Source organism: Ambystoma mexicanum, chromosome 3q, assembly GCF_040938575.1.
Source record: "Ambystoma mexicanum isolate Mex_15411 chromosome 3q, UKY_AmexF1_1, whole genome shotgun sequence".
Taxonomy (NCBI): domain Eukaryota; kingdom Metazoa; phylum Chordata; class Amphibia; order Caudata; family Ambystomatidae; genus Ambystoma; species Ambystoma mexicanum.
The window spans coordinates 622,468,750-622,496,518 of record NC_090926.1 but is presented as its reverse complement, the minus strand read 5'-3'; the positions used below and the strand labels follow the sequence as shown (position 1 = coordinate 622,496,518).

Sequence of the window (27,769 nt, the reverse complement as noted above, 5' to 3'; positions counted from 1 at the left end):
TAGTACACAGTCTGCTCCTGAGGCCACGGTAACAATTGTATATCCTTCCTGAACAACATCTTATTTAATGTCCGTTCGCTGGCAGCTCATGAACAGAGTTGCAGGGATTTGGTAGGAGACCACCAGCCTGATTTTGTTTTTATTTCTGCAACTTGGCCCTCACTCGGAACCTACCATCATTCAATGTCCCCCTCCGAACTATGAAGTGCTGCGTTGTGATTGCAGCCCCCCTCGTGTCGGTGGGGGAGTTGCAGTTTTTAAATTCGATTTAAAAATTCGTCCCATTCTGTTGGACCATGGTTTCAATATGGATGGGATCTTGATTGGGATCTCACTGTCTGCTACCAGTACTTTATATGTACTTCTGATTTACCGCCCTCTGGGCTATGATCGGAGGTTTTGTGATGAGCTTCCTGGTTTGGTTACTACACTACACCAGAAATAAGCTTCTGATTAGCAAGATTAACTAAACTAGCTGCTGTCGGGCTAAGCAATTTATGGACTCAATATCCGATCTGGGCTTCTCCCAGCTGGTCACTTATCCAACGCATTAGCTTGGCAATACTCTTGACCTTATTTTTATCTTGCCTGCAGCTTTGTCGGTTTCTCCAGTGTTCCACAATATCTGGTCGGATCACTTAGTGGTTCCCTTCTCCTCACAGTCGACGGTTTTATTTCCCCGTCGCCCTCAACAGTTTGCTCTGAAGTGAGGCTGGTATACTGTGTCCCTTCCTAATCTCACCTCTCTGATTCTCGAGGACTGTAGCAATGTTCCTCGATGCATGCTTGCGACAATTTCTCAGACACTAACATCTGGGGCTGATGCTCTTGCCCCTTGCAAGCGTTGTCCTATAAAGGACCTGTCGGTCTGAGCCTTGGTTCATTGTAGAGATAAAGAATCTCAGACTTCGCCGTAGACTGGCGGAAAGGAAAAGGAGGTCTGCTTACCTGTTAGATGACTGTTTATCGTTTGGCCACCCTTGAATACCAAAAAGCCATCACTAAACAAACTTATTTTACTATTAGATTGAACAGACTATTAACCGACCCAGAGCTTTATTTGCGGTTGTTCAATCGTTAACTGTGCAGGCTAAACCTCAGTCCATTATTCCCTCGTCTCAGGAGCTGTGCGGCTCTGTCCTTGTTTTTTGAGAAGATAGCTGCCATCCGCAAAGTCATTGATACACCTCACCCCCAGGAGGTGTTGCCTGTACCTCTCTCCTGTGTATCCACGTCAATAGTTACTTTGGCTGCTCAGTGGTCTTCTTTTCCAGTGTTTTCAGAGAAGGAAGTGCTGGTAGCACTTAATGGTCTCAAGTCTGCTTCTCCGGATGATCCCGTTCCTCTCTCTGTAATAAAGAACATCTCTGTTGATATAGTTTCATGACTCACTGAGGCCATCGATGATTCCTTCTCCTCCGGGATCATTTCTGACAATCTTAAGCATGTCCTTGTCATCCCACTGCTGAAAAAGCCTGGCATGGAACATTTTGTCTAACTTTCGGCCTCTCTTTGCTTCACTGCCTTATGAAATGACTTGAATCTCTGCTGCCCCCACTTTTTAGTACTTTTCTGTAGTCGTCAGGCTTTTTAGACCAGTTTCAATCAGGGTTTCGCCCTGGTCGGGGTACAGAATCGGTTCTGGTCTTTGTTGTTGAGGACTTGACTCGCTTGGTTGACCAGAGTGGGGGGGAGCCCTGATCTTGCTCGATCTATCAGTGGCGTTTGACACCCCACCCTGATCACCCGGCTCACCTCGGCAGGCCTTTCTAGCCCCCTTTGCTCTCAGTCGATCCCTTTACTCTGTGGTGTCCGCCAAGGCTCCTAACCTTTATGTTCAACCTCTTGAGTATAATTCATGCTTTTGTTTTTTTGTGTTATTCCTACGCCAATGATCCTCAAATCATTGTGGGGTTGGATGTCACCCAACCAGAGACAGAGGGCCCTTTCTGTTTTGGACCCCTATGTTCTGGCCGGTGAGTCTTGGTTCATTTATCCGTCAAGTCTCTTAGGTGAAAGACCTAGGTGTCAAAATCTCGGCCTCTCTATCTATGGCTGATAAGGTCTCTCTTGTCTGCCAAAAAGTACACTTTAAACCCTGGATTCTCTAGAAAGTTCTGCCTTGTATCCCCCCCAAAGTTCCATTCACTGGTGGTCTCCTCCTTGGTTAACGGCAATATTGATTATCGGAATGCCTTATATCTTACCTGTCATGACCCTTGCCTCTGGCCCTCACTGGCAAGTCAGCCTTCCAGTTAGGGCCAGGTCAAAGGCCTTAAAACCTCATCCAAGGCTCTCTTGGAGTCAGTCCTGGCGCCTTTGTCGCCAGTCTCATAACCATCATGAAGACCAACATTAGAATGGGACTATTTACTTGGGACTATTTAACTTGGGGGGTAGGGGGAGTTTCAGCCAACATGGAGGCACACACATAGCTCAGTTACAAGGAACTGAGCTATGCGGTCTAGTCTTTTGGGTGTGGCAGGCCTGGGACTATTTTACCTGGACTACTTTACCAGAGACGATTTAAACCACACCCAAACAGCAGAACATGCTTTGTGTTATTCTGCTGTGGGCAGCGTAACGCTCACCGTGTCCAGTTCTTTAATGCCAGCTTACCTGAAACCAAGGACCTGCAGAGAGAGAGAAAGAACACTATGAAACTTACCTGGAACAGTATCCTGTCTTCAATCCATCGCTGACTTCAGTTCCACTGACCTGAAGGTACGAACTCCATCATCCGGCACCGCGTGCATCCTGGAATACCATAACCTGGAAAGAGGAGAAAGACAGCATTAGGGTTTACTCACGTTTCCTCCCAAATGAAGAAAGCCACACAATTCTTACCTGGGTAGTCATCTCCTGCTCAGTATCATTGCTGGAACATTACGGCGCTCTGCGCGGAACATCACAACCTGCAAGGAGAGAAAAGACACAGGTTAGCAATATAAAAGGCGAAACAGCGCAGCGCATCGCGCATTACTCACTGGACAGCATCGCGCACCGGCCCATGCTCATATTCAAACTGCATGACAAGACCAAAATACCTTTCCATACCTAAAAGGAAAGAAGCAAGACATTATTATTCGAACTAAGAGGAACATAAGAACTGCATATAAAGACTGTAAAGCAGCAAACCTACGGAGTCACAGCAGGCCTGGATTCCCACAGGGGGGGGGCTTGCACCAGTGAAGTAATTTGGTCGCTGCTCGCCCCCCACCTCTACAAGCCCCTGCCACGAGGAGCATGACGGAGAATCCACCTTTTACAATATTAAGGTGAGGAGAAGGCCCAAGGGGGAGGAAGGAGTTGAGGCCAAGGGAGGTGGGAAAACAAAGACAATCTGGTATTGAATCCAGCTCTCCTATATTGCAGACCCATCTTTAACCAGAGGCCTTACCAAGGGACCGGGAGAGGGTTCGAGTGTGCAAATCATCCAACCAGGGCTGGGCGGCGTCCCCGTAGATACCAGGTGAGCGTAACATTACCCTCCCGAGACATCTGCTTCAACGTTTTCAGCTGTTGCAAAACACGGCGGCCAGGGCTGTTCTTCACCCTCCTTTTGGTGCCCGTATGACCCCCCCCCCCCTTTTGCGTCACCGCTATTGGCTCCCTGTTGAGCAGCACATTAGATTCAAGTCTCTGCGCATGGTTCATAAAGCTTTTTACACATTAGGAGCAGAATTTCTTCAGGCAAGGTTTTGTATTTACAAATCTGCCAGTCCGCTTCGCACACAAGATCTGAAAACCATCCAGCCTGCGAGGGCCAGGCTTGCTCGGGTGGGTGGGTGTGCCTTTTCTGTAGCCGCAGTGAAGGCCTGGAACCAACTTCTGTTCTCGTTACGTAACATTAAGGCCCTTCTGCCTTTTCGCTGGGCGCTGATGACTTCTCTATTAGTTCTTGTTGCTCTGGTCGGACTTTATCTCTATATTTCTAGTGCCAAAGTGCCTTTGGGTTTACACTGCGCTTTACAAGTTTTATTAAGCTAAGAATATTAGAACATTAAAGCTGGATCAGGTGAAATACAGAGCCATTATAAGGAGCCAATATAAAGGAAAAACAATCATACCAAAGGTTTACTTAATAGCAGATGAAATACTCAATGGGGTGATTTTGGCGCAATGAATAACCCTTGAAGTTTAAGGCCGGTAATATGACTTTTGGTTAGAAAAATAAATGTTTGTTTCCAATAAGATAAAGTATCATTTCTTTTGGGCCTTTCATTTGTCACAAAACTGTTCAAGTAAGATCATCTTCTGCGTGTTGTCGATCCCAAAAATGTTGATCCAAGGGTGCATTGATGTTACCAGTACATATGCATCTAGTATGCTCAATGATCCTTGCATTTATTTTACGTGTTGTCATACCAATGTCAATTTTACCACAAGGGCACTTTATACAATATATCACTATCTGAGAGTCACAATTGGTGAGTGAGCGCTGTTCCCATGCACGACCTAAGCCAATGTCAACATTGTTTGAATGGGTGTGAATTTGCACACACTACAGTGTCCGCACAGTGTGTGTCCTGTTGTTTTTGGAATGCCCCAGGTTTCTGGTAGGGCGGGAATCTTTTGCAGTTGGTTTTGCACACATCCGTTCCAACAACAGCATTCTAATATTTTGGTAGGTGTAGGATAAGTCCAAATGCAGCATTTTGTATGGCATACAAGGAGGCAAGAGTGCTGATGGGGAGTCCAGTGAGGAGAACATTACATTAGTACAGCTTGGAAAGAAAGAATGCTTGAACTGTAGTGCAGAAATCATAAGGAGGAAGGATGTGTCAGATCTTTCATAGGAGGTGCAGTTGTAGATTGCATATTTTTGTTACAGCAGATACGTGGTGTGTGAAGTAAAGGTGGGGTTGACGGTGAAGCCAAGGGATTTGACATGTGTGGCGAGGGATAATGTGTGGGGTGTCCGTCTTGAATTGTTTGATCCAGGGGGTGAGTTCGGGTTTGAGTCTGAGGGGGAGGGAGCAGATGAAGAGGGTTGAGCTTGAGAAGGTAGGTGGCTTGTGGAATTTTTGAAGTATATTTGCATGATCTGCGTATTGGTGGAAATTGATGTTTTGTTTGCGAAGGGTCTTTCAAAAGGTATTCCAACACATAGGTTGGAGACGGGGACCGCGTACTTGACTGGGGTTGGATCAAAAGAGGGCATCGAGACAAGGAACAAGTTACTTACCTGTAACAGTTGTTCTCCAGCATGGGTCTGGCATGGATTCACATGCTCATGAATATTCCCCCGTCGTCAGGCTGGGAATCCCCATTTCTGAACTGTCTTTCTCCTAACAACCAATCACTGAGCTCTGGGTCATACTGCCCCCAGCCAATGACTGCCCTCTACCTAAGCCCCTCCTCTGGCAGCCATCTTCAGATTTGTTAGCACGTAATGTGGCAGTAGGACCAAAAGAAGAGCCGCAGAGGGGCAGGCAGGCAGGAGGGTCACATGTGAATCCATGCCAGACCCATGCTGGAGAACAACAGTTACAGGTAATTAACTTGTTCCTTCTCGGGGGGGCACTGTTGCTCACACAGCGAGATGGTTGCTCCTGTGTGAGCTTCTGTGACATTCCAGGCTGAAATACCTGAAAATCCGCTAACGTGTGCCGGGTCCGCCCACAAACTGGTGGATGCACTCATCAAGAATCCAAGAACAGACTGTACGAGTTTGGTTTGTGTTCGCAGCTTATTTTGGAAGTTAAACTGTGTTATACACATGCGTAAGAGCAGCGAGGCCAACCCGCCCTCTCGCGCCAAAGTACAAGAGGAGGAGCTCAGCTGCAGGCGAACTCCACAAAAAGGCGTGCTGAACTCTGAGGCCTGGGCCTCAATACACGGGATTGTCGCGGGCGCTCCATCCCACGTCGAGCGCCTGCTGATACAGCATATTCACCCACCCCGTGGAGACATGGTCTGCAGCTCTTCTGTGCTTGGGGCGATCCAGACAACGGTAAGGAGGGGGGTGGGGGGGGAGTGGCGAGTGTTACCAGCCCGTCCCTGGGTCATCCCGTGCTACGCGGTGGACTACTGTCCGCCCCCCCACCGCGGCCCATCAAGTGTGAACAGTGAAACCAGGCACATCGGCCAGTATCACGGACGGTGCACACATATGTGACATTCGAAGGGTGTCACTAGAATAATAACCAAGGGCCCTGGCAAGCATAATATGTGCGATACGAGAACTTTCAAGAGCAAAGTCTGACAATCCTGATGTTCGGTGTCTGCGCTTGGCAAACACTGCTGCAGCAGAATAACACAGAATAAGAGTGAGCTGGGCACCACACGCTTACACTCTACTCCAACACAACGGCCACAGTGGTATTGCCAACCACGCAGCTCAGCGACAGCTGATCCTTATCAACAGTACGGCAGCCCAAAACTCTACAGTAACAGCCCCCACCCAGTGCTCCATGGGGCCCCAGGAGGATGCTTATGGCCATAAAAAAGAGGTGCTTCTAATATAAATCATTGACTCTCTATCCGGTCCTACCATAAGGACAGGCCTGTGCACCGAAGCATGTGGGACGGCCTCCCCAGATCCGACTCAGTAACGCCACGAGGTAAACAACCGAATTCACATCAGTGGGGCAAGGAAGTCTGAAGCAACCCCCCCCCCCGATAGCTTTCAGTTACAACTTCAGAATAGATCGCACAGAAAGGGGACCCAGATACCAACAAGGTGCAATTAATCACAACCTAGACCATCTGGGCCCAGACACGCCTATGCTACAATCAGCATAAACAGTGCACAACTCGCATTGTCTTGGGTGGGGATTCTGCGAGCCACAACCATAACCCTCATGATAGTGGTCATAACACATACTATATCACACTTGACCACAGCGCAACGGAGGGTGAATGCGGCAGGCAAGAAGGAGAATACAATCTATGTGTAGTTTGGGGAACATTAGCCGCAGAACCACCCCGCGATGAGCGGGCAAGAATGACTCCTTGACGCCAACACACCATCTCATCTAATAAGCTAATGGTTACAAGATAGTCAACGAGATCCCGGCATTGCACAACAGACCGCAGCGAAAAGGGACAGATACAATACCAGGCCCACAGCTACTAAAGGACGATGCCCAAGAGCCCAGGTTCGAAGAAAGGGAAAGGCGCTATAGACAAATTCACAACGGCGATGAAGAAAGTGACTGAGACCACTATGTCAACAGAACCAATACCGCAAACACTCACAGCCACACCAACAACTGCAATGGACCCGCAGGCAGTCTTTGCGGTTTTTCAGCAGGGGTTCTCCTATCTCAACGAGAAATTGGATGGGATAACAGCCAACGTAGCTTCCATCAAGACACTAGACAAGACTACGAGTCGTATCACGGAAGCAGAGACCCGAATCAGCAACACAGAGGACACACTGGAAGTGTTAACACAGTGACGACAATGGCGAAAGAACTGGGAACGGTCAAAATAAAGTGTGAGGATTTGGAAGCCAGATCCCGACTCAATAACATAGGCATATCCGTATGCCAGACGAAGCTTTGAAGGGACCCATGGAGCTGGCTGTAGAGAAACTACTACGAGACATTCTGATTGACCCCGGCTGGTTACCCATGTTCATAGTGGAGCGAGCACACAGATCATTGTCACCACGACCCAGGCCACCAGCCTACCCGAGGCACATCATAGCACACATGATGAACTATATAGACAGAGACTTGATATTGAAAACGGCCAGAGAGAGAAACCAGAACTGAGATGGGAGGCCAACACTATCCGCATATTCCCCGACTACATGCTGGCAGTACAACAAGAATGACACTCATTCACCGGGGTCAAGAAACTAATGCGCGAGCGTCACATTCCCTATGCAATGCTGTACCCATCCAGGCTGATACTACAATACCAAAATAAGACCTATTTCTTTACATTCCCTGAAGAGGCGGCAAGCTTTGTTGAGGCCAATATCCCATTGCCAACTCACCAGCCAATGAATGGGGATGACACCTGAAACGCCATGCGCCCACGAATACACGGCAAGACGAGAGAAAAATGGGGAGGGGGCAGAGGTACCCCCACATGGGTGTACTATTAATATCAACATGATCGGTAATAGTAATAAGTACTCCCACCATTCAATATGGGATCGAGCAACGAGTAAGCAGAACCGGCCTGGAAGGAAACAAACATTATGCGCACTGGCCTGGAATTTCGCAGCAGAACCCCCCTGTTGCAGGTGCATATCTAAGTTATGGGAGGGAAAGGGGATGGGCAGTGGGGCATAGTTAAAGTTCGGGTAACTATGAGGGAGGGGGAGAGAGAAGGGAAAAGTTTGTTGGGAAAGCAAGTTGGGAAAGAGGGAGTTATAGTTAAAAGCACACAGGTACTAAAAAAGGATACCGACATACACATAGCAAGGAAAGAACATGTTACACATCACCAAATGAAGTCACAAGATCATGGATAGGACGAACAAAGAGAATATCACAATGTTAAGCTGGAATGTCCGAAGGCTGGGATCCCAGATAAAGAGAAGGAAAATGATGGCATACATCGCTAGGCTAGGCCCTAAGATAGTAGTCATGCAGGAAACTCGATTACATCACTAAGCCGAAAAGCTCGCCCCTAACTGGGGACTGCATTATTACTACACATCATATTCAAGTCGCGCAAGGGGAATACTAACCCCGATACATAGATTAAATCCCTTTATATGTCTCAACACAGAATGCGACCCTCAGGGCAGGTATGTCCCGGTGCATGGCACCCTCCAAGACAGAGGTGCTGTTGCTAAACATTTACAGGCCAAATCTAGACGACCCCGACTTTTACTCTACACTGTTCAGAAAACTTGCCAAATTCCCCATGGCTCATCTGTTGTGTGGCAGTGACAAACTCCATTCTCGACATACATCTAGACCGCACATCAAATCAGCCGAGGGCACGGACTAAAGCGGCCGAAATGATTCTCACCCACATGGCTGATCTGGGCCTCAGGGGTGTATGGCGCTCATTTAATGGCACCAAACGGGCATACACGTTCTACTCTTAGGTGCACAACATGCACTCCAGAATAGACGTATGGCTATTATCTCACGAGGTACCAGGCTGGATTACCAATACTCATTTATCTCAGGACATACTCAGACCATTGACCCATCCAGATATCATTACAAATCCCAGAGATTAAAATAAACAGGCCCCCTGGAGGTTCAAATCAGCGGCACTACAAGACTAGGTCTACAAGTCATCGCTAGCCCAACATATTCAGGAGTACTTTGAAATTACTGAAGGTTCAGCGACTAGCCAAGCGGTATTATGGCAGGCGTTCAAGGTGTGCATCAGAGGCACCGTGATGTCAACCGAATTCAGTGTCCTGAAGGACATCCGCAGGGATCTAGCGCGACGGGAAAAAGACATCGCCCATAAACAAGAGCAGCATGCACAAGCACCGTCTAAACAACTGGGGCTAGACATTAAAACCAAGTTGGACGAATTTAGGGAAGCAGCTGACCGGGAGATCTGCTACTTCTATCGACCCGCAGCAGAGCGGCGATATGGGGAGCGTGAGCGCCCGGGTACATTGCTGGCCAGGACGGTACGAGGGGAACACAGACCAACAAGAATTCCATTTATAACACGGAGCGATGGAACCGTGACCAGGGACTGATTAGAGATTGATGGGGCATTCTATGACTTCTATGAAACATCTATACTCACCACAGAGCATCGCCACGGATCTAGAAATAGATCCCCAGATACCAACAACACTTCTATCAGACGCCACTAGGGAGGCCTTAGAAACCCAGATCACTGAAGCAGAGATATCTGAAGCCATTAAGGCATTGCCCAATGGGAAAGCACCAGGAGCCGATGGCCTTGGTGCAGAATTCTACAAAGAGTTCTCCCAACTCCTCGTTCCCAAACTACTTGCCGTCTGGACAGAAGCCCTAGAAAAAGGGGAGCTACCTGCAACCACCAGAGAAGCAGTCATTACTCTGCTCGTCAAGCCAGGGAAACCCCCCAAAGACTCTGGCTCTTACAGGCGACTATCCTTAATAAACACTGATGGTAAGATTTTTGCAAAGATCCTGGCCACACAACTAACGCCACTGATGGCTTACATGGTCCACGAGGATCAAGCGGGATTCATAACGGGCAGATCCAACGCAACGAATATTAGGCGCTGCCACAAGATTCTAACAGCGATACCCGAAGAACTACAAGCAGTGGCAGTCTCATTAGATGTGCCAAAGGCCTTCGACATGGTATACTGACCCTTTTTATTCAGAGACCTACAGAACTATGGGTTTGGCCCTAACTTTATTAAATGGGTCAAGGTTCTTTATACACGCCCCTATGCTAGGATAAGTATAAACGGCACATTATCAGAGCTACTGGAACTACTAAGGGGCACCCGTCAAGGCTGTCCGCTGTCCCCCCTTTTATTTGCATTAGTGATAGAACCCCTGGCTGATATACTCAGGGCTCAATATGGCAAATACAGAGTGCTTCTGGAGGGTAAGCTTCAGATTATTACGCTGTATGCGGATGATATTTAGCAATACTTAAAAAACCCTGGGCACACCCTCGGTAAGGTCCCATCAGTGGTCAAAACGTTTGGCGAGTACTCGAGCCTGAAACTGAACCCTGCCAAATTAGAAATGTTCCCACTCACTGAGGCAACTGTTAAACCATCCGACCTTCATAGCCTGCTTTGGAAAATAGAACATATCAAATATTTGGGGGTGAGCGTGGCCAGGACAGCGCAGTTCTCCCATGCATTGAATTACAACGCCTTCTCTGACGCTTTGTGTGTCAAGATGACACGTTTGAGCGCCCTACCAATATCAATGCTAGGGAGAATCGCCCTTGTAAAAATGATAATTCTTCAGAAACTCTTATTCATTTAGTACCTTGCCAGTGTGGCCACGCAGGGCATTATTCGCAAAAATAGGGGGCGCATGCATCGCGTTGGTATGGGGCGGGCACTCTAGATTGAGATGGAGGATCCTCACCGACCAATACCCACAGGGAGGCTTAACGGCACCAGATTTTGAAATCTATGTGGCAGCTCAAGCACACTACGCAGCACAATGGGCAACAGATTTCCTCGACCCTAAGGAAACATTGAATGAAGCCACAATACTGAAATTGGCCATAATACTCCACGGCCTGACAACGTCACGTCCTAAACGCTACAACACTATTAATCCCACAGAGGTCACAACCACAGCCTGGGCTAAAATAGTTGACATGCATGGCACAGACACACTATATCATCCGAGCATGCCAATCTGGGGCGCTCATTATATACTACCCACTCTAGACAAAGAAGTAGTGACACAATGGGGCGCTAGAGGAATTATGCAACGGGGGCAATTGTTCAAAGATAAACGCTTTGTGACATGGGAAACCCTCAAAGACACAGTAGGAGACACGCCAAAACATAAGTTGCATTACATGCAGAGGTCTGCCATCGCAAAGCTATGGATCGAATTTCCATCAGAGCCAACGGGGGTTTGGGATATATGTTCACAGCCAGGGAGGGGAAGATATCAGCATCCACACTATACAAGACCAAAGAACAGTGGATGCAGGACCTGGGACACTTGATCAGTGACAACCAATGGACACAAATATGCGCCTTAACCAAACATATATCGTGCAATACTAGATATAAACTGATCCATTATAAGGTTGTACACAGGCTACACTACACTCCAGCCAAACTGAAACGAATACACCCCACAACAAAAGGCCCATGTCCTAGATGTTGTGAAGAGGCTGACACTTTCCACATGTTCTGGTCATGCACACGATTGAAGGAATATTGGGCGGAGGTTTGCAATGCACTGGACGGCATGGCGGAACAACCTATTGAATGGTCACCGACAATATGTTTATTGGGGGCCACAGGGAAGATGAACTCAACATGGCGGAATGTAAGTCTATTACTGGCCAAAAGAGCGATATCGCTGAAATGGAAAAGCAAATGCCCCCCAGTAAGAGTGACTGGGACATAGACATGATCTGGACTAACGACAATGAAGAAATGTATATGGATTCATTGCAAATAGCCACGAGGCCCAAGAACATATGGGGCAGATATAGACAGTACCTTGCCGATAAAGCTTAAGGGGAAGATATGTTGTGATATGTTCTGCTATTTTAAAGCAATGTATAAGTTGTGTAATTGATATGGGATACATTACTCACCGTAATCGTATTTCTGATGCTTGTATCTGCTTAGATTCACATGCTGTGCAGAGGCCGACATCTAGTGGAAGCTGCGGAGTATTACAGTTTGTTTTTCGAAACTCGAAAATGGGCGTCGACACAGGGCGTGCCAGTAATACTATCCCTAGTGTGACGTCCACTGTACCCAAGATCCCTCACGCGTCTAGGATCCTCAGATTGTATTTTTTCTGACATGAGGTAGCATGAGGAGTAGCGTGAGTACAGATAATCCAAGCAGATAGACAGAAAGGTAAGACTACAAGCAATCATGCGCCTTCTCTCGGAGGGGAGGAAGGGTGGTCGCATGTGAATCTAAGCAGATACAAGCATCAGAAATACGATTACGGTGAGTAATGTATCCCTTCTGAGGCTTGTGAAATCTGCTTAGATCACATGCTGTGCATAGATTAGCGAGCAGTACCAGAAGAAGGAGGTGGGATGTGAGAAGGGTCATGAGCAAATAAGTGTCTTAGAACCGCTTGTCCCACTTGTGTATCTGCCTTGGAATGGGTGTCAATGCAGTAATGCTGAGTAAAAGTGTGAAAATGAAAGCCAGAGTGGCCCCAATGCCTCTAGTAGAGTGGGCCCTTGGCGTAAAAGGCAGAGTCTTTTCAGAGAGTGAGTAACACAGCTGGATACAGTTAATAATCCACTTCGAGATGGCACCTTTACAGACGCGATCCCCCTCTCTGCCTGTAGCTACGGAGACAAACAGTTGATCTGTTTTCCTTAGCGGTCTTGTTTTATTTACATAGTAGAGGACCGCCCTACGCACATCTAGGGTGTGTAGTTTCACCTCAGCCGAGCTTTGCGGGTTCTGGAAGAAAGCCGGAAGCTCGATGGACTGGTTTACATGGAATTTTGATATAAATTTAGGTGAGAACCTAGGGTGTGTGCGTAAAACTAGTTTGTCTTTATGGATAGTAAAGAAGGGATCCTGCACTGACAGAGCCTGAATTTCACTGACCCTTCTTATAGAAGTAATAGCTACTAAGAAGGCCGTTTTATAAGTCAGGTGTTTGAGACTGCTTTTATGCATGGGTTCGAAGGGGGGCCCATGAGCTTGGCTAGCACCACATTAAGGTCCCACCCTGGTGGTGGGTTTAAAATAGGAGGGTGAAGTCTCTTTACTCCTTCCATGAAGGCTTTAACTACTGGTACTTTCCACCACAACACCTTGCTATGGGAAGTGGTGTAAGCCGAGAGGGCTGCCAGGTGTACTTTCAGTGAGTTAAAAAACAATCCTGCATCTAGCAGGTGGAGCATGTATGTAACAATAGTGGAAGGAGTGCAATCAACTGGGTTGATTTGTCTACTCTGGCACCAGATAACGAACCTCTTCCACTTGTCAAAGTAACAGTGCCTTGTGTTTGGTTTCCTAGATTCCTTTAGGATGTCCATACACCTCTGTGGCAAATTGAGGTGTCCAAACTCTATGACCTCAGGAGCCATGCTGCCAGGTTCATTGAGTTGGGTTGCTGGTGCACTGTTTGACCTTGGTGCTGGGACAGTAGGTTGTACCAGGCTGGAAGTTTGATGGGCTTGCACACCGCCATCCTGCGTAGGTGTGGGAACCACGGTTGTCTTGCCCACATGGGAGCGACTAGGGCGAGCGACTAGGGCGAGCGTCATCGATTCCCTGTTCATCTTGTTCACCACTTTCCTGATGAGGAGTTGGTGGAAAAACGTACGCAAACATCCCTGACCAGTTCATCCACAGGGCGTTCCCCTGGGAGTCTGGTTGGGGGAACCTGGATGCAAATCCTGGGCATTGTCTGTTTTCGCTTGTGGCGAATAAGTCTATAGTGGGGAAACCCCACTGAGAGAAGAGATCTTCTACGACCTCTCTGTGAAGAACCCATTCGTGTTCCTCTGGGAGGGAGTCTCTGCTCAGAGCATTCGCTAGGGAATTGAGCTCCCCTGGAACATGTTGTGATAACAGGAAGATGTTCCGTCTGAGTGCCCATATCCAGATTTTCTGGGCAAGCTTGGACAGATTTGGCGAGCAAGTCCCTCCTTGCTTGTTCAGGTAGAACATGGCTGTAGTGCTGTCCGTCCCGATTTGCACTGACAGGTTTAGTAGATGGGGCTCGAACGCCTGAAGCGCTCTGAATACTGCCAGAAGCTCTAGCAGGTTGATGTGGTTCTTGGCCACTGAGTGAGACCAGAGACCCTGAGCTGTGTGGTGGAGATGGTGAGCTCCCCACCCCGTCAGACATGCATCTGTAGTGACTACTGCCTGTACTTCGGGATCGTAAAAGGGTTTCCCCTGTGCAAGATTCTCTCTTGTCCACCAGTGAAGGCTTTGTACCAGTGTTGGCGAAATGACCACTAGATCGTCCCACTGACCACTTGCCTGAGACCACTGTTTCGCCAACCATTCGTGCATGGGACGCAGGCGCGCGTGGGGGACCAGGTAAATGCATGACGCCATCATGCCCAGTAAACGCATTGCTTTGCGTACCGTTATTTGTTGACCGGACTGATAATGCGGAATTTGCAGTAGTATATTCCGAATTCTTTCTTCTGAAGGAAAGGTCAACCCCTCCTGGGTATCCAGGATTGCTCCTAGGAATTGTTTTGAGGTGCTTGGCACCAGGCTTGACTTCTTCTCGTTGATTGAGAAGCCTAACTCGTGTAGGAGGTCGATAGTCCTTTGAATGTTTGTCCTGCAAATTCCTGGGGTTTCCCCCGTTATGAGCCGGTCGTCCAGATAAGGGTACACTGGGATTGCCTCCCTGCATAGGTGTGCAGCCGCCACCGCCAGTACCTTGGTGAATACCCTTGGTGCTGAAGCTATCCCGAAGGGCAGTACCTTGAATTGGTAGTGGCGACTGTCCACCTTGAAGCGCAAGTACTTTCTGTGCGCTGGGAACATGGAAATATGAAAATAAGCATCTTTCATATCCAAGGTTGCCATGTAATCCCCTTTATTAGGAGGGGGATTACCTCTTGTAGCGTGGTCATACGAAATTTTTGGGGCTTGACATACTCTTTCTTTGGCACAAGGAAGTAAGTTGAATAAATACCCTTGTTTACCTGGTGTCCCGGGACGAGTTCTATCGCGTCCTTTTGTAGAAGAATGGCGATCTCCTCGAGGAGAATCTTCTGATGTTCTAAGGAGTGTACTCTTTGTCGTGGAGGATGGTTCCGGGGATGCTGCAGTAGCTCTATACAATATCCTGTGGATACTGTTGACAGCACCCATCTGTCTGATGTGATCCCTTCCCAAGCCTGGGTGAAGTTTGAAATGCGCCCCCCTACTGGGATTGCGTGAGAAGGGACCCTGAACTGAGCGTCACTGCTTTGGTGGAGGCGTGCCGCCTCCCTTGCTGGGGCTGCCTCTGCCTTTACCACGACCTCTCCTATTACCTCTGCCGTAACCCTGGGTAGACTGTTGGTTGTTCCACTGTGTACCCTGCCCTGGGAATAGTTAGATCCTCTCTGGGAATTTTGGCCGTGTGAGCGACGAAAATTACTATTCCCTCTCTGGTTAGGGGGTTTATTGGTTAACTGGCCAAGGGACTTGAGTGTCTCGTATTCGTCCTTGGCATTTTTCAGTGCGTCTTCGACCGCCTTACCAAACAACAGATCGGCTTCCACCGGTTTGTCCAACAATGATGCCTGTGTTTCTGCCTTAAAACCAGACTGCCGTAACCACGCATGTCTCTTGATAACAGTACCTTCTGCTATCAATCTGCCTGCGTTGTCCGCAGCGTCGAAGGTTGCTTTCAAAATGCAACCAGACACGGCTCTACCCTCTGCGGAAATCCGAGCTAATTGTCCCTTTAACGGTTCAGGAGCAGAGGCTATGAGAGCCGCAACTTCTTCCCACTGATGGCAGTTGTAGCTGGCCAACAGGGTGGTGGAGTTAGCAATCCTTGCTTGATAGGCAGGCGTTGAGGCTACCTTCCTGCCGAAACCGTATAGTTTTTTGCTCTCCTTGTCGGGAGGATCTTCTGACGAAGACAAGGGTGTCCCAGCCCTCTTACGAGTGTTGGTGACAACTAGGGAGTCTGGCTTCAGATGTCCTCTTATATAGAGAGGGTCAGACTGTGCCGCCCTGAAAAGTTTTTCAACCCTGGGATTGACTGCTCTGGTGAGGTTTGGGTTCACCAGGGACGGATCTATTCTCCGCTGAATGGATTTAAGGATAGGGATGGTCTGGGCAACAGGCCTCCTTTCTCCCACTAAAACTTCTGCGAAGTCCCTTTCCTCCTGTACACCGTGGGTGTCAATGTGGAAATGTTCTGATGCGCGAGCGAGAACCTCATTTAGGAGGGGTTGGTTATCGACCGGGGAGTCGGTAACCGGGGCTCGTTCTCTACCGGGGAATCTACTCTGTATGTTTCCGGGCCATCCTCTTCTTCCTGGTCCTCATCATCCCCATAGTAGCCCGTCCCGGTTTGCTCTTCTATCATACCAAATTCTTGGTCTCCCACAAAAGGAAGCCTCTCCTTGATACCGTGAGTATGGTGTTGCGTAAGGTTGTACCTCGAAGGGTTCAGACCTCATCGGGGTTTCAAACCGGGCCTTCTTACTCGGGGGGATAGGATCAGTAGAGCCTGAGGGTGTGGCCCCTTGTGGATCATACGAGAGGAAATGTTCTGGATTTTTATCATAAAAATCAGCCAAAGAAGACATTCTTGACATGACCCTATCTACGTCTTCAATGGACCATTTTTTGGAACTGGGAATGACTCTCTCAGCAAGTCTATGGGATTTATCTTGAGTTGCTTTGCTGGTTGTGGACCTATCAGCAGACCTGGGCTTGTCTGTCTGTTTAGGGGGGGTGGAGTGTTTCACAGGTGTGGAAGAATGTACAGGTAGTTTCTTCTGCTGTTTTCCCCCTCCCCGTGCGTAGAAAAATGTTTTCCCTGTCCCTTAGTGGCTCTGGGGTTTTTCGACGGCTGGCGTCTAGGATCGGGAGAGGTGTCCCTGTCCTTCGAGCGTGGGGCCTCGCTGGCTTTAATTGCGGGCTCCGACTCCTGGAGCGCGGCCTGGGGGTGGAAGTCGTCTTCGTCTTCCGACGATCGAACTTCTGTTAGCCTAGGGAGCGAGGCACTCTTGGCAAGAGTGGATGATTGCCTGGAGTCATGCGGCAATCTTGATCGAGAGCGCCCAGAGGACACCGAATCGGACCGTTCTGTCTGTGCCTATTTCCGAGAACTCGACGTTGTCGAGTCTCGGTTGGACTTAGTGTGTTTAGTGTGTGAAGTATGTGAAGCGCTTGTGTCGCCGGGGGTCTTCCCCATAGCCGCCCTGCCGGACGACCTTCCGAGGTCGGGGACCTGCGCTCGGCTGTCTTTCGACGCCGTAATGCCCTCGCTGTCCGAAAGTACGGCGTCGCTGCCATCGCTGAAGGCGCCCTCTGCTGCCATGGCCGCCTGCCTGGCGTGGTGGGCCCAACGCTTCGTCGAACGTTCCTTAAGTGTCTTAGGTTCGCTTCGGGGTGGTCCCTCGGCAAGCAGAGATTGCACGTGGCGTGCCTGTCGACCCAAGGGTATTTGCGATTGCACTTGGGGCAGAATTGAAAAGGGGTACCCTCCATACGCACCTTGAGGCAGCGGGCTGTTAAGTGTAGGAAATGCATAAGGTGTACCTATATACCAAGAGTGTAGAGTATGTACCACCCCCCACTCTCCCTACTTGCAGGGCCGAGGCCAGCGGCCTACCAGGCCCGGCCGAGGCCAGCGGCCTTCCGAGGCCCAAATCCGTCGTGCAGCAGCCGACGGTCGATTTCTTCTCCAGCCGGCGTCGAGTGTCGAAGTTCGACGTTGGGGTGGGGAAGGATGTCAATAGATTATTATTTTAAATTTTAGCAAAAGTATGGCTAAGGCCAGGGGACTCTGCAAAATGCTTCCGACCAGTATGGCGGAAAAAAACAATCTGAGGATCCTAGACGCGTGAGGGATCTTGGGTACAGTGGACGTCACACTAGGGATAGTATTACTGGCACGCCCTGTGTCGACGCCCATTTTCGAGTTTCGAAAAACAAACTAATACTCCGCAGCTTCCACTAGATGTCGGCCTATGCACAGCATGTGATCTAAGCAGATTTCACAAGCCTCAGAAATATATATATATATATATATATATATATATATATATATATATATATATATATGATGCCCGATTTACCTGTGTGAAATAATAAAGTTTATTAAAAAAAAAAAAAAAGAACTTGTTCCTACTCCAGCATGGTGTCTGGCATGGATTCACATGCTCATGAATAAAGAATACGTAGCAGTACATCCATGCACAACCACGGAAGGTGGCAAGGCTCAACATAAGCATCTCTTACCTCCTCACCAGGCTCCTTCAAACGAACAGGTTGTGCAGCACTGCTTGGCCAACTCTGGAATCCCAGTCGACGCAGTAGAATCTCATGAAGGTGTGTGTCGACCTCCACGTAGCAACCCTGCAGATGTCCAGCAGGGGCACACCAGATAGGAACGCCGTAGTTGCAGCGATCGCTCTGGTGGAAAGGGCTCTTGGACGGCCAGGCAACGGTCGGTTTGCCAACTGGTGACAATGGGTGATACAGCCGGAGAGCCACCTGGAAATGGAAGCCTTGGAGAGGGCCTTCCCATGTTTCACAGGGCCAAAGTTCACAAAAAGTTGCGATGTCTTCCATAAACTGTGCGGTCCACATAGAACTTCAGCACTCTAGCCACATCCAGCGAGTGCAAAATCCTCTCAGCCTGTGACAAAGGTGTCGGAAAAAACACAGGTAACACAAGGGCTTTTTTAGATGAAAATCTGACGGCACCTTGGGCATGAAGGAGGGCTGCGTCCTGAGCACCATCCTTGTGTCGTGAAAAGCTTACAGGACAGGGCCTGGATCTGAAACCCGTCGCGCAAAGGTGATGGCCACGAGGAACGCTGTCTTCCACGACAAGAACTTCAGTGGAATTGTCTGCATAGGTTCGAATGGCGGGCCCATGAGCCTAGTCAGTACCACATTGAGTTCCAACGCCGGGGCTGGAGCCTTCACCGGCAGGAACAAACCGAACAGTCCTTTGACAAACTCCCAAAACACTGCTCGAAGCTCCAGCACGTTTATGTGCAACGACTTCTCCTCCGGCAGCCACAGGCCTCCAGCGTGGAGACTTCCCGGTGTGAGCCCCCCATCCTTCCAGGGAGGCATCCGTCATGACAGCCTCCTGGTATGGTGGGGTCTGGAAAACCGTGCCTCCGGACAGGTGCGAGAGCACTCCCCACCACCTCATCGCTCGACGGAAGCCCTCGTCGAGCGTAATCTTGTCCTGGAAGCTTCCCGACACTTATCCAACAGTTGTCGAGGAACTCCTGCAATGGACGCATTCGTAGACTGCAGAGTCGGGTGAGATAGATGCATGACATCATACCGAGCAGAGACTTGATGGTTCTCACTGTGGCGATGTTCAGTGCCAACAGCTGTTGCAAGTTGCCCCAGATGGTCGCTATCCTTTCTTTTGACAGTGACACCAGGCATGACACCGTGTTGAGTCGGGATCCCAGAAACAGCGCGTCCTGCGATGGAGTTAAGCAGGCCTTTGCATAGTTCACAGAGAACCCCAGATCCACCAGTAGGCGGACGGTCCTCGCTGTGTGGTCGATGCCGATGTCCTTCTAAGTCGTCCAAGTAAGGGTAGATGTGAATCCCTTGCAGTCTCAGATGCGCCACCACCGGCACCAGGCAATTGGTGAAGACCCTTGGCGCCGACTTCAGTCCGAAGAGGAGGGCCTTGAATTGGCAATCTTCTCCTGAACGATGAAGCGCAGAAACTTGCAGTGTCCCATGTGGATTGGAATGTGAAAGTATGCATCCTCCAAGTCCAACAACAACAGAAATTCTCCCTCTTAGAGCTGTCCAAGAACGTGCCGAAGAGTGACCATGCAGAACTTCTGTGACTTGACGTATTTGTTCAGTCGACGGAGGTCGAGGATGTGCCTGCAACCCCCCGTCTTCTTTTTCACAGGGAAGTACCTTGAGTAAACTCCAGAACCCCGGAGTCTTTGGGACAAGCTCTATCGCGCCCTTTTTTAGCATGGCCCACAACACCAGCAGCAGCTGAGGGACGTGATTTTCCTACCGGGCCACAGGTGGTATTCTGGGACACTTCAGTTGAAATTCCAAGGTGTGTCCGTGGACGAGAGCGTCCAGCACCCAACTGTCGGTGGAGATGGTCTTCAACACGCTGATGAAGTTCGCCAGCCGGCCTCCCACCAGGGTGCACGGATGGGGGCCCAACGCCACGGCCGGTTCAGTCCTGTTTGGAAGTCAAAGGGCTGCCCTGGGGTCTCGATCGACAACAACCTCCTCCTCCGAAAGCCTTGGAACATCCTCTGTTGGTCTCTTGGGCCGAGGAGCGGGAGGGCTGGCGGTAGGAAGAAGAGCTCGCACCGAAACCTTTAGAAGATCCTTGGGACTTGCCACCTGAGGGCCGAAAGGACAGCCACTGCTGCTGCGGAGTGCCCAGGGCACGTGTCGTCTCGGTGTCAGCCTTGATGGCCTGTAGAGACTCATCTACAGCCGTCCCGAAGAGGTTATCTCTGTCAAAGGGCATGTCCAAAACCCTTGTCTGAACATCCTGACGAAAGTTGGTGGCCTTGAGACAACCACGACAACGAAGGCAAATGTTGTTGCACATCTGGCGAAACCCCGCGTCGGAGATGTATGTGGCCACAGTGATGGCATGGTCCGATGCCACCTCCCCTTCCTGCAGAATCTCCAACGCTTTTGACCTCTTGTCGTCGGGGAGGAAGTCCAGGATGGGGTTGATCTTGAACCATAACTTGTGGTCATAGCGCGCTACGATGGCGAGGGCGGCCTTGATGGTAGTGGCCGCAGAGTAGATAACCCGTCGTCCCATGGAATCTTAATTCTTCCCCTCGCTGTCTGGACGGGGATGACTTCTTCTTGGCCGCAGCCGATCACAGAATCCGGCGACGGTTGGGCCCGCAAGCACATGGGCGCAGAGTCTGGCACCCAGTGCTTCTTCTCAAGACGATCCCTCTTCACCGGGGCCGTAGAAAGATTCTTTATGAGGGACAGTCCCTCGTCCCAAATTTCATCCAGAAGTGGGACCTAGAGGATGGTCTTTCTCTTCGCCTCGCGGCGCTGGTATAAGAAACCCTCCTTTTTCTCCTCTGGAGCGAGCTGGAAGAACTCCGAAGCTCTGGAGGTCATCAAATGAAAAGAACCGATCTCGTCCGGCAGGGAGGATCTGGAAGGAGGTGACGGGAGGTCCCCTATCCCACCATCGTCGTCTGTGCCCGTCGTCGCTGTATCCGGGTCCATCTCATCCCTTGGGGGCAGTGGAGGGGAGGTATTGGGCCAGAGGGCGGCGAGGAGTTGCAATTAGGAGGGTGCCGCCTCTACTTGGCTGGTTGTTCCTCCGACGCCAGGGGGCCGCCGGCGCGATAGGCATCCTTGTCTGTATCTCAGAGACCAGAGTATGCAGTGCAGAGAGAATATCCACCGAGAGGTCTCTAGGAGGCAGTTGAGGCGGGGGTGGCAGCTGAGGTGGAGGCGGAATAGGCAGCTTGGGCACCGGCAGGGCACCCAGGCCCTCGTCGCCTTGCTGCTCTTCCTCGACTGTATCCTCGCTGTCGTCGCCTTCGTTGGCGTGCTCGTCAAAGAGCCCGTTCCCTGCACTTTCTTCCTCCTGGATGGTTTGTAGGCAGACACGCTCCTCAGCGGAGATATCCGTACCCTGGAGGGCCACCGCGCCCCCCCCCCTTCGCTTCCAGAGGGGAAGGTCTTGGGGAGATGACTGGCATCTTTTTCTATGGGGTCTTCTCTATGGACCGGAAACGCAGCCTCCCTCCTGGGGGGAAAGGGATACCCTCACCTTCGGGGTTGTGCCCTGCAGAGCCGTCTCAGCGGCCTTCGGGAGACACGCCACCACCTCCTCGATGGAAGGCTGGGCCTTCGCTGGCTGTACTTGGGCCTTCACAGTCAGGACCGGAGTCTTGTTCTATTTAGCCTTGGGCATCCCAGGCGCCTTGTCCTGCTTGGCCTTCTCTTAGGGGGAGGGTCCGTGCCCCGATCCCCATTGGCCTTCTCCAGCAGGTCGCTCTTGGCCGATGATCCTGAACGCTGACTGAAGTCGCTGGTGACGTCAGACGCGCCCTGGCCGCCGGAGAGCCCGTCACAAAGGCGCTCCCGGGGGCAGTGGACTTGCGGTGCGTAGCCTTCTGTTGGTCCCCCGCGGGAGGGCTGTTAGGCAAAGTTAGTATGCAGTACAATCTGGGAACACTACCAACAACTATGACTACAGGTATAGGTAACCCAACCTTTGGTATACGCTTGTACTACACAGTTTTGGTAGTGTGTTGAGCAGCCAGTTACAGGTATTCAAATAAACTCTTACACTCAAGGTTTCTTGCATAAACAATTTATCAGTCAGTTATAAAGCCTTCTTAGGGAGCAATAGAATAGTAACATGATATGATATGGTATTTATAACGCGCCTATACACAGGTGTTTCAAGGAGCGACAAAGCAGGGAGGGGGACCAAAGGGAAGTGAGACAGCAATCTTACTAGGCCAGGTATTATTCAGATCGCGCAAGTGCATGGGAAGGAGGGGGAAGGGCCAGTGCAGTACAAGGTAATAGATGATCACAAGTAAAAGTAACGGACAGAAGTGGCAAGTGCAGGGGTAGTGCAGACATCAGGTGTCAAGTGCTGGTAGGGGGACTGTAGGGATACATTAACAGTCCCCAAGTGCGGGGGTTGCCGGCAGGCAGTGCAAGAGTGTGAGACTGGCGGGGGAGAGACATGGGCCCAAGATCAGAGGGTGTCCAGGTAACCAGTGCAGTTCAGGTTACAGCCAGGAGGTCAGCAGGGGAAAGGAGGAGAAAAGGCAGAAGCAAAGAGAAAGGTTTTGAGGTGCTTCCGGAACCGGAGATGGTTCTCCACAGGTTTGAGGGACACAGGGAAGCTTTTCCAGAGGGAGGCACACACATATACTTCAATACTGTACACTCAGTTTCTGAATCAGACAAGACCCTTTTGGGATGGCCCACAGACACAACCTACACCCACAGGTGACTTCAGTAACAAGTCTGCTGGGGACATTAATATCTTACTGTTGGCATTTAGAAGTTGGTAAAAGGCAAATGTTATTAGAACACAAGAAATTACAAATATTCATAAGCAGTGCAAATACTTTTAGAGTTCACTAGAAGAGTCATTCAATTCAATAGGCTAAGCCAAAGTCAATGGGCAAAAGTATTGTATAGGATGCAGCACTTCAGGTAAGTTAATGGAAAAGTCTTTGCACAAGTTCTAAGGAGTCTTTGAGAACAAGAAGAGTCAAATGTAGAGCCACAAACTGATTAGACTTGTGAGTTGCAGAAGTTACAAGCACTTCCACATTAAGAGGTAAATTCTCTTAGGCTAGTTTTCAACAATAAGTATGCATTCCAATCTTCATGTACAGTTCCAGGTTGTTTTCACCCCCCCTCTGCCCCAACTACCCCCTTCCAGAGCCTAACCCACGTCACCGTCTTCCACACCTTCTTCTGGGGGCGCCCCTCTCTTCTCCCCCTGAAGCGCCCCTCTCTTCTCCCCCTGAAGCGCTATCTTCCTCTGGGCTTGTCGGGTCAGGCCCAAATAGTGTAGCTACTATTTGCCTCCAGGCTGTCAACGTGTCCGCTTCTTCCTCCCCACCTCTGTTTACTGCTTCATTCCACACCACAGTTTCGGCCTGCGCCCATTCCTGAAGATCATGCCACCAGGCCTCCAATCTTGGTCTTCTACTTGCTTTCCAGCTCATAGCTATTCTGCGCTTAGCTATTATGCATGTGTGATGCATTGTCCCCGGTGTAAACAAGTGTCTGCCACCAGTGTATCAAACTCGACCACCTTCCCGTCTAGTCACACTTCCCCCATGGTAGCTATACCAATCTTTTACCATTGCCTTCTGATCAACCTTCTCATTTGCTCATCAACCCCATTCAGTGCCACTAACGGCATCTGTGGGGAACACGGGAGCGGGCCCTCCATCACCTAGCAGGCCTGTCGCCACATTTTCCAATCCATGTCTAGCAGTCTTGTCCCTCCTTTGCGCTGCCATTTTGGCAGCCATATCCATTTGTTCAGAATAAATGGGGTACACTCGGACTTCAAAAGTTTGGACTATGGCATAGGATCCTGCGATAGCCACCTTGCTACGTATTGGAGTTGGCTAGCCAGATAATATACCTCAAAATTGGGAAATCTAATGCCTCCTAGTTCATATGGGTTCTGTAGTTTCCATAATGCTATTCTGTTTCTGGAGTTTTGCCATATGAACCCCCTGCATATACTGTGAACTTTGTCAAAGAATCGTTTGGGTATCATGTATGGTATGTTTACAAACTAGTGTAGTAGCCTGGGCAGTACCACCATCTTCAATAGCGCCACTCTCTCCATCATGGTCAAAGGGAGCTTGGCCCAAACACCATATTATTTTCGATCCTAGACAGCGCCTTCTCTGTGTTCTGCCTGTGTTCAGCTTCAACACTGATGTATATCTATCCCCAAATAGTTGAAAGTCTCTGTTTTCCATTTTATCTGTAATGCTGGCAGTTCCTCCTGTGGTGTCTGCATGAATCTACCAAGAGGGAATATACACAATTTTTTGGGGCTCACTTTTATGCCAGACAGCACCACGTATCTCTCCATAACTTCCAAAATATACTGGAGGTTTTCCTCAGCGTACTTCAAGCACAGCAGCATGTCATCCGCATACAATATCAGGTGTTGCTCCCCATTCGTGCTGATCCCCACTTCTCCATATGCCTGCCTCAAGTATATCGCCTAGTATTCCAGCGCTAATACAAAATGCATCGGGGACCATGGGCATCCCTGTCTAGTACCCCTACTGAGTTTCCACTGTTCTGAGATGGTCGCTCCCGTCCTCACTCGAGCCAACGGTCTGCTAAACAGAAGTTGACCAACTTCAAATATGTGGGACCCATACCATATTCCTTCAAGGCCACCATTAACCAGGGCCATTTAACTGAGTTGAAGGCTTTCACTGCATCCACTGAGACTACTGCTACCTCTTGGGAGTCTCCTAAGGTTGTCGGATATACTCCTGCGCGGAACATACCCCGTCTGATCAGGATGTAGGAGTTTATTGATAACTGGTCTCAACCTATTGGCCATCACTGCTGTAAGTATCTTACTATCTTGGTTAAGCATTGATAGTGGTCTGTATGATCTGCAGTCTGTGCTTGGTTTGTTAGGTTTAAGTAGCAGGATGATGATCTTTTTCCTAAGGGACTCTGGCAGCGTGCCTTTGTCAAACGCCTTGTTCAGCATTGCAAGCATCGGGGGGGAGCAAGTCTGACCTATACGTTTTATAGAATTCACTTGGGAGTCCATCCGCCCGCTTCACGCAGCCTCCTTTTGATCGCACCATAATTTAGTCTTCGTCTCTGTACCAAGAAGGTATAATCTGGGTATGCTGTTATGGTCACAGACGCTCTGTTTATTGTGCCGCCTTTACAAAAGTGCTCCATGATCTTCTCTCTGTCTTTGTAATTCAATATCTTGGTGATGATCGGCCGTGGGGTGGGAGGGGGGCTCCGGGTGGTGGCCTCCTGACCTGGGCTCTGTGGGCTCTCTCCAGTGCCAACCCCTGGGTGAGCACTCCTCCTTTGATTTCCGGTAGCAGCATGGTCTCGACATAGTTGGTTGGATCCGATCCTTCTCCCTCGGGGAGTCCCAAAATTCGTACGTTATTTCTGCATGCACACCCTTCTGCTTCTTACACTCTGTTCTCCAGGTTGCGCACTTGCGGATGTAATGTATGAACTTTTTTGGCATTTGCCGTGCAGGTGGCAGCATTAGCCTTCACCTCTATTTCCAGTCCGCTTGTGCATTCTGCTAGCACCCTCACATCCTGGTGCAGCAAATTGATGTCCACACTTACAGCGTCTATCTTAAATTCCAGCAAGGTCTTTAGTTCTTCCATAGCAGTAACAAGCTTGTTCTCCCATGATGCCTTCAAGTCTGCGATTGCTTCCAGGATCTGTTAGTCATTACGCGCTGGGACCGCTTCGCCCTGCATGTTCTGTCCCTTGTTTCTTTTTTTTTTTAAACTTATTTTTGACGGCAGAGGTTCACAAGGCACGCACATAAGGCAACAAACGTATACAACAGTTACATCATAGAGCAGCACATTAATTAAGATACAGCAATCACAGCTTTTACATCAGAGCGGTACCTGAAAAGGAGCAAAAGTAGAACTTCATGCAGTGGGGTCAGGGCCCGGCGGGGCAGGGGACAATCCAGACTCGGGAGTGCCCTCGCTTTGGTTGTTAAGATAAGTGTTGAATTCTACCCAAATGTTCTTGGGGCGAGGAGCATAGTCAGGTATTCTTCCTCACAATTTCGTGACCAGGTGAGTAAGTGTAACCATTTCTGAAAGAACGGGGGAGAGGGGCTTTTCCAACTCTGGAGTGTACACTTTTTGGCAATCATACAGCTTATGTTTAGAAATTTAGCTAGACGTCTGGTATCATCCATTTTCCAGGCCCCAAACAAAACCGCCAGGGGATCAGGGTCGACCACAGTTTGTTATTGCATAAAGTGCTTTCAAGATGCTTTCCCAAAACCAGATAGCTCCCTGCAGGTCCAAAACATATGCAAGTGGTCAGCTTCCTCCGCACCACACCGAGGGCACAGGTGCGCAGTGGTACAGATGAACCTCGAGGTCCTGTGTGGGGTATAGTAGAGCCTGTTAAGAAGTTTGTACTGCATGGCGCGGTGATGGAAGTTGAGGGAGACTTTTTTGGTGTGTAGGCACATTTCACCCCAGGCCCCATCGGATATTTCTAGGCCCAGTTCGTTTGCCCAATCGTCACGCGCCCTGAGAGCTGGGGTCGTGTTGTTCTCCTGCAGGATCTTATATAGTGAGGAGACAACGCCACAGGCGCCGCCCGAGTTAGCAATGTATGCGATCGCCGGGTTATCTGGGGGCTCGTCTGGAAATGAAGGCCATGAAGTACGGAACGCAGCCCGTAGTCTATAGTATTGGAGGGTCTCTAAGGCAGATCTGGTGTGCCCTTGTTTCCATGTTTGGGGGTCGATAAACCTGCCTTCGGGGTAGAAGTCGGACAGTGCTTGATATCCCAAAGACCCCCAGTGTTGGGCTAGAGCAGTGTCATGTGTGGGTTCCAGGCCAGGAAAGTCCCACACCGGGAGCCATTTATAGTAAAGAGAGGATTCGGTAGTTGGATACAGCAAGCGTTTCCAGGCATGAATGGTCGTACCGACTGGGTCAATAGGAGAGTCGGTGTATAATGACGATGTAGTATAAGGGACATCATGTTGGTATCGGCAGCCACAAGTCGCTCTAACTTGACGTGTGGCCGCGTTGGGCAAGCAGGGTACCAGTGAGTGGCATGTTGAGCCTGGGTCGCTGTCCAGTAGAGGATCAAATCCAGAGCAGTGAGACCCCCTTGTTTATATGGGAGCACCATATCCGTCCACTTCTTACGCACTGCGCCGGAGTGCCATAGGAACTGTGCGCATAATGTGTGTAGTTTAGCGAAGTATCCCCTCCCAGGCCATATGGG

At 49.7% G+C, this 27,769-nt stretch overlaps 1 protein-coding gene across 1 annotated transcript in view; it reads right to left on the bottom strand.

Moving 5' to 3' along the window:
• The window catches only part of ELAC2 (elaC ribonuclease Z 2), a 972,577-nt gene that overhangs the window by 278,912 nt on the left and 665,896 nt on the right, over positions 1–27,769 (bottom strand). The gene's annotated exons all lie outside the window — the stretch shown is intronic.